This window comes from Anser cygnoides, chromosome 1 (genome assembly GCF_040182565.1).
Source record: "Anser cygnoides isolate HZ-2024a breed goose chromosome 1, Taihu_goose_T2T_genome, whole genome shotgun sequence".
NCBI lineage: Eukaryota > Metazoa > Chordata > Aves > Anseriformes > Anatidae > Anser > Anser cygnoides.
Window position 1 is genome coordinate 29,696,479 of NC_089873.1, and position 7,558 is coordinate 29,704,036.

Sequence of the window (7,558 nt, forward strand, 5' to 3'; positions counted from 1 at the left end):
TATTGGGAAAAGCCGATGTAGCTATTTCAGCGAGAAGACAGAAATTCAAACTATGAATCCCAGATTCTTATAGCAAGGGAAATGATGGTCTGTAAAACATAACAGTTTCTTGAATGATCTTTATTGAAAGAAATGGCTTCACATTCACTAGCTGTAAAGGGTGTTGGGAAGGGTTAAGTGGCCTAAGAAATTCTCCATCTCAAAATGAGTGGATAGATCACTGATACATGACTGCACCTTGCATTATAATCATTTTCAAGAGGGTCTACATCTCCCCAAATCAATAGATATGCCTACCCATTGTCAAAGTAATCACTTAAGTGTGTGTGCCCGTGTCAGTGGTTGTCTAAAAGGTTTACTTGCGTTTTACATTTGTGTGCAAGTGACCGGTCTAATCAGTGGCAAAACATCGTTTTATCATGGATATGAAGGAAGCAAAAAAAGGTGCTGAATGGACAGGGGGACCCCAGCCAACCATCGCCCAGAAAACGCTCCCCCTTCAAGGCTCTATGAGGCAGCCTACACACAGGTGAAGTCCTGCTCAGCAGCAGCACCCAAAGCAGCAGCCGGACCCTACAAGCACTGCACTGCTGCCCCCAGCTCCCAGCTCGGCAAAACCATGGGCCCTGCCTCACGTCGCCCGGGCAGGGCTGCCCTTCTCCTCTCCTCTGGGTTCACCACAGGTCCTTTCCCAGGGGCACACACAGCCCTCTGACCTTGTGCCCCAAAGTGGCCATGTTTGCAGTGAAAGGGGACGTTTAAAAGCTCAGGGACGTTTGGAAAGACGTGTTGAGCTGTTGAATTCCTTCTTAGACTTGCTCATGAGCCCCTAGGTGTACCGTTGTACAGCAGAGTTGCTTCACAGACCTGGGGTAACAAAGTCAGTGCTGACCAGAGTGCAAAATACTTAAAAATTTGTATTTAATATGTTCACATTCCTCTCTTTTAATTTTTAAGCTAATATTTTTGTTCTGCTGAACTTTTGCCAAACCTCCTTGCTCTTCCTCCAAGCCCGGCACGGAGATGACTTGACAATTTCCATGGAAATAATAGCAATAAGCATCTAAAAACTTATTTAAAAGGCATTATGGCTGCCCTTGGAGGGGCATAAAAATAAAAAAAATAAAATAATAAAAAAAAAAAGTAATGAAGAAAACCCAGCTCTGCCTGACAGCAGCCTCCAGCCAGCATTGCCCTTTCGGCTCAGGCGCACGGAGGCGTTTCATTCCTCCTCGCACCCGACATTTCGCCGCCATCGTATCGGCGCCTGCAGTCTTGCCGTCGCCGTGCCTTGGCGGCTGGCCAAGGGCCTCGATCCACGCTGGGGCTATCCGGCTGCAAATTGCCCCACATCGCCCCAGCCTGCGGTCACCGCCGCGTTCCCAGGCGCCCCTCAGCCCCGAGCCCCGGCCCCGCCGCCATTTTCCCTCGCCGGGCTCCCCCTGCCGCCGGGCTCGCCTCAGCCCCTCCGGGCCGCGCCCGTCTCCGAAATGGCCGCCAGGGGTCGCCCTGCGCCAGCGAGCGGCGGCGGGAGGTTGTCGGTGCCCTGAGGGCCCGGCAGGACGAGGGCAGCCGGCCTTAGCCCCTGCCCTCCCCTCAAGCCCACCGCCTTGCCTCACACCCACAGCCTTCCCCTCGCGGCAGCCAGCACCCGACATATCGGCTGTTGTCTGCCAAGAGATGCAGACCCTCCTGCCCTGGTTTCCTCTCTGTAGAGGCACTTGAGGATAGACCTTAAAGCAAGTGCTCGGAGACAGGAGGGCGTTTGGTAGGGCAGACGCAAAACGTTATGAAGGAACATCTCGGAGAGTCAGGGGGCTCTTTCTTGTCAGTTTATCCCGATTTTTTGCTGTGATCACTCTTCCTCGTGGAAAAGACCTAAATGAGTCAGTCAGTGCTTATTTATAGCTGCTGAATCAGTTCAGTAGATGTCATCTGCTCCCCGTACACTTTGACAAGCTGACTCAGTCGCTGTCAGTGGCATCACGGCCCTGTGGGTCCTCCTGCCTGAGGTTTTCGTGCGAGATAAGCAGCAGATAAGGCAAACCAGGCACAATAAAACTGTATAGGTTAGGTTGTGCAAGAAGCAGTCTTAAGAAAACTTTCCTTCCTTACCACAGTGAACTGATTGGTTGATACTATTAAAATAAATAAATAAATAAGCCACCTACATCTAAAATTATATTAAAATAATATTAGGAAGTTCTCTTTGTTACTATTAGTTTACAGGTAGCAAGCTTTTTCCCTCATTATCTAGTTAGTTAAGGTTGCTTCAGGATGCAAAGTCAGTCGGTCACTGACGATGCATAAAAAGAGCTAGAATCCTTGTCACGCTTGCTGTTGAAATATCAGTTAAAAATAGCCCACGTATCTACCCATATGATTATGAGAACCCAGGGGGAGGTTTTCTGATGAAAATGCTTCAGTGTTCCCTTAAGGGGAAAAAAAAAAATAAAAAATAGAGCATTCAGTAATTGTTGGGAGTTAATTAATCAGCCACAAGCTTTTGCAGAGGATCAAAGAGTGTCTGAATTTGAAAATTTCATGTCACCTTGCAGACAAGCAATGTTTTCCAAAGTCAGTTACGTGGTACAGAAGATATTGAGATTAAATGAGCAGCGCAGAACATGAAAAACAAACCCATAATTATTAATAGATTCTTAAATTGGCAGGTGATAGATTTTTAAACTGTCCTTTCACCCTTCTGTGTAAGTCGGTTTGCCTCACAATGATAAATTAGCGGCAGCACTGTGCTGAGCCTGTTTCCACTGGATGCTTCTCATTACCATTCAGGGGTTTTGCTGGCTCATCAGTGCATCGTGGACAGCATTTCAATTGCTGCAATGTGGCCCAGAAACAAGAGAAAGGATAGAAAACAGAGTCTATAAAAACCTTTTCTTGAATTCTAAGATTGATCAAGTTCTCAAATAAGAGTAAGCTCTTTGGCCATGGTGTTGCTAGTTTTTATGTATCCCAGAGGAAGACACAGTACATTCATCCTCTCTGTTCTTCTCTTTAAATCTCAGTATTCTTGTTAATCTATCAGGAAAATAAGAACAGTAACATGTAATGGACTGAATGTGCTTTTTTCTCAGTCGAAGAGAACAGCTCCTTTAATCCCAGTAGCACAAGGCTACAAGCTAAGGATTTGGTCCAACTTTTATTATTCACCAGCATCTTCCAAGGAAAATGAAACCAGCAACCTATAAGAAGATCAAGTTAAATGTCTTGGACAGATGATTTTCAGTTATGAGTCAAAACATCAATTAAATTGTTAGTTGTTATTCAGCATTTGTTTTATGTAGGTGTTGCTTAATCAGAGTTCTAATTAAAAATAGTTGCAGTTCTATATGTCAAAGTAAACATTTTCAAAATACTAAGGAATTTTGGAGCATGTTGCTCTGATGATATTTCCAATAGGGAAGGTTCTGAATCTATGAACTGAAATTCCAGTCAGACAGGGTGAAAGGAATAAGAAAACCTGAGATTTCTGATATGTAAATGGATATTTGCAGGCAACTTCATGTATAATTTTACAATGTCTTGCTTTGCTGGAATGAATATAAATATTGGATCTTCAAAATCTTAAAAACCCCATGAAATAGGATTTTTGTTCTTCAGATAATTCTAGTTTTGACAGTTCCCCTTCTGCTTTGTTGAGCATTGTTACACCCTGTTCATTTTGCAAATACATTGACACTGCATTTAATGTTCCTGAATAGTTAGGGTTGTGTATAATACAAAGCACATCACCTTGAGAGCACGTGGTCTAACAAAACTTGTGACCAGCCTTTCACCACTCCTGGAATTTTCTCTTCTGCCTCCAGATTCAGAGTACACACATCATTATTATTTTTCACCCATGTTCAGCTTTGTATTGTTACTGGTGAACAAAGCATGTGAAGCTTTCTACCTAAATCAGTAGTAATAACAAATGTTAGTCCTGCCCACTGAATCTTTGACAGCTCTCTTTTTCCAGATCAAAACTGAATGCACAGTAGAGAATAGATGTTGTATTACAATTCCAAATATCTCAGGGTTTATCTTAACAGTAAAATCATCTCACAGAGTTATTATAATAAGTGAAAAAATGGAAGGTAAACTATTTTTCATGTTCACAAGTAATAGACCAGGTAATACTTGGCTTAAATTTCAGCAAGGGAGATTAGAGTTAGACTTCAGGAAGTTTTTTTAACCATGTGGTTAGCTAAGCACCAGAGCAGGAGACTTGTGGAAGCTCCATCACTGAAATATTTTATGATGTGAATGGACAAGCATCTGTCAGAAATGGTTTAAGTATATCTGATGGTGCTGTCAGGCAAAGGGATGGATTTATTTGCCTCTCAAATTGATCCCCACCTATCTGTTCATCTTCATTTACTGAAGGCGCCCACTGTCTGTATTTACCTAACCCCTGACTGTTTCATAGACAGATCTCTCTAGAAAGAATATTTTGTCCTCTGTTCTTGCTTGCTGCTTGTAGCCATCGAGCTCTATTTCCTTGTAGAAAAGCACAAGACTAAGACCAAGACCTGACATTGCATTGGAAGCTGACCAAGTACATGCTGATGTTCTCATGGTAGCCCAACGCCAAGGAAGGTGGGGCCTGTGCTAGCTGGTCCTCTGCTATCTATTACTGTACATTATCTCCACACTTAGTTCCATGTAGTCAGATATAGTAGTCCAGACTTGTGGTAACAAAAACATGGACAGTTGTGGATATCAGAAACAAAGGGGTGAAATTCTCACAAAACTCACCAGGGGAAAAAAAACCATTTTGTCTACTGATATTAACTGATTACCCAAAGATTGAAACAACACTTCAAGGACTTGCGCTGTGATGCCTTTGATTGAAGCTGAAGATAATTTCTTGGTTAAATCTAGGTGTTTCTCCCTAGTTACCATGATATTTCTAATATTGCCCAGATTTATTCAGCAGAAAAATTCCTGAAGTCAAGTTGTCATTTCAGTAATTATAGTTGTTGTAGCTGTGGAGAGATGAGCATCAATGTCATGTTATTAAATCTATCCAAACCCTTTGTGTGTCATATTGCTTTACAGTGAACTCAAATAAACATTGAAAAGCCAATGATTTTGTTTAAGTGTCTCTATAGTCTTCAAATAAGAGCAAAGAGAAAGAAGCAGTGCTGCTGAGTGTGGTTGTAACAACACCATCAGTTCACCTTCCTGGATGGAAAGTTGTCACACCACCAGACACTGCAAAGACTCTTCAAATGTGCAGCAGAACAGAGACCTTATCCATGTCTACGGGAGATAGATCCTAACATATACTGTATATCAGTTGTACCACATGCTGTTGGAGCATGGAGTTTACTAGTTGCTTAGCTGTTTATTCAGGAAGAGGATCATGGAGCTCTGGAAAGAGCTGAAGTTCACTTCAGGGTCAAGTTCATAGAAGATTTTGAGTCCAGCATTGGATTGTTTGGGACTCTTTCACTGTCTGTAGATACGACAAATATGTTCCCCCTGAAGGAGCTGTTTATGGGGGTACTCCAGAAAGTGGTGGTGGAGTGGTTGTGGCACTCTACTGTCAAGACAGCTATCACACCCTTGCTCTGCTCTCATACAGAAGTCGTCCTCACTGTAAATGGTTATTGGGATAAATTTGATCTGGGAAGCCGTAAGCAGCTGTATTCATTGCTGCTCCATGTCACCCTTGTACACAAGTAGCCCCAACAACAGATGTTTCAACAGTGTTAGCAGGATGGGCTTAAGGAGTTCCTTGGACCTTTGCACTTTTAAAATCACTGCTTTAAATCACTGATCGCTGCAAGTGAAGAAGCAATTAAATACAAAAAGGATGATTTGGAGGCTCAGTCCTCTGTGATACTGAGCACACCTACACATTGCTAGTCCTATCTAAGTCTGCAGCAGCTGAGGGTACTCAGCACCTTACAGGCTCAAACACTGGAGGGAAGAATACCAGCACTTCTAATCAATAATAGACAGACAGAAAAAAAAAAAAAAAAGTGGATTTCCTATGATTATTGACTGAATAACCAGGTTAACAGAAATTGAGGACAAGACCTGAGAAATGAGGGCGCTTCCATTCCTTTGGGGACTGTTGCTGTAGCACAGATTTTATTTACATTGCCTCCTGCCAGAAAAATCTACAGACAATTGGTGTCGGTTTCTAGTGAACCACAGACTGCTCTGATAGCTGCAGTTGCAATGAAGGATGTGACAAATCCATGTTTGAGATGCACTGAATGCCAAATACTAGTTGTTTCTCCCTGGCTAACAAGTACAGATGTGTGTCAGTGTGAGACAAGAGCCTGAAAGCAGTTTTGGTAGCTACAAGATGAGTGGGAGAGATGAGACCTCAACAGTGTCATTAAAAAGCAGCTGACAGGTAAGAGAACAGAGAAACAGCACTGCGAGTGTCATGTTTTTAGTCATACAACACTTTTTCTTTCATCATTTAAGAGCATTTGTGGAAAGACTTTTTTTGTAGTCTTTCAGATTTCTTTCCTTGCAACACATTCTACACTTACTTTTATCATTCTATCAGCAATAGTGAAGTCATCTTTGTAACAAACGCTGACAATATCCAGAGGAGATAGCTATGACTCCAGCTGAGAATTAACAGCAGGAGTAATAAACTCTTAAGACTAAACCTCAGTTTTCATGTGAATGATTTGATAGTAATACAGAAGAAAAAGAAAAATGGTGCTCAAGAAATAGAAAGAAAGTGATGCAAAACGTAGGGGTAAACCAAAATATTCCTCTTAAAGGGAATAGAATTCCTATGAATCAGTGGGCAAATCCAAGTAAGGTCATAGCAAGAAAGACTCCTGGACCTAGTTCTTCAGTCTGTTGTAGATGATGAAGTCACCACAGCACGAATTGTCACTCATTCTGGATAAGGAGACTGCAATACAAGTGGACTTTGGAGACTTTTTTGTAAAATACTCCGGAAGAGATAAGAAAGCTTTGGATGAAAAAAGGAGAACTTGAAGTAAAAGAGAAGATGCTGGACGTACTCCAAAGTGTCAGCTGCCATTTATTTCGCTCTTGTGATGGGAGTAACCAACTCACTTATTGATAATTGAGATGGCTTCTTAATGTGCATACCAGTATCAGGACCTGAATACTAAAATGACAAAACTACCCACCAGTGTCTTATGTGATTGTGCTTTTGGGTCTCAGTCTCCACACCTGCATGAAGTCAAAGTGAGAAAGCATCAGCTGCTGCTTTTACCCTCGGCACCACTTCAAAAGGAGGGCTCAGACCAGATTTCCATCTGGCCCTGTGGACTTTCTCCAGTAGTGGCCAAGAGAAACTACAGGGAAGAGTACAAGTACAGCTAGTGTTTTCCCCACATCTCTTTATAAAACACTTGGTCTTCCCTCTGAAACTGCCAACAAGTACTGAGTAGAGCATGCTAGCATTGTTGTGAGATGGGTATTACCAGAATTAGAGTTCTCTAAGCCTATTTCCCATGTAAGACTGTATGACATCAGCTTTCAGTCATTAGGAATTTGGACTGAATATGGCATATTATGAAAAGGTTGTTTTTTAGATGAGTTTGTTTTT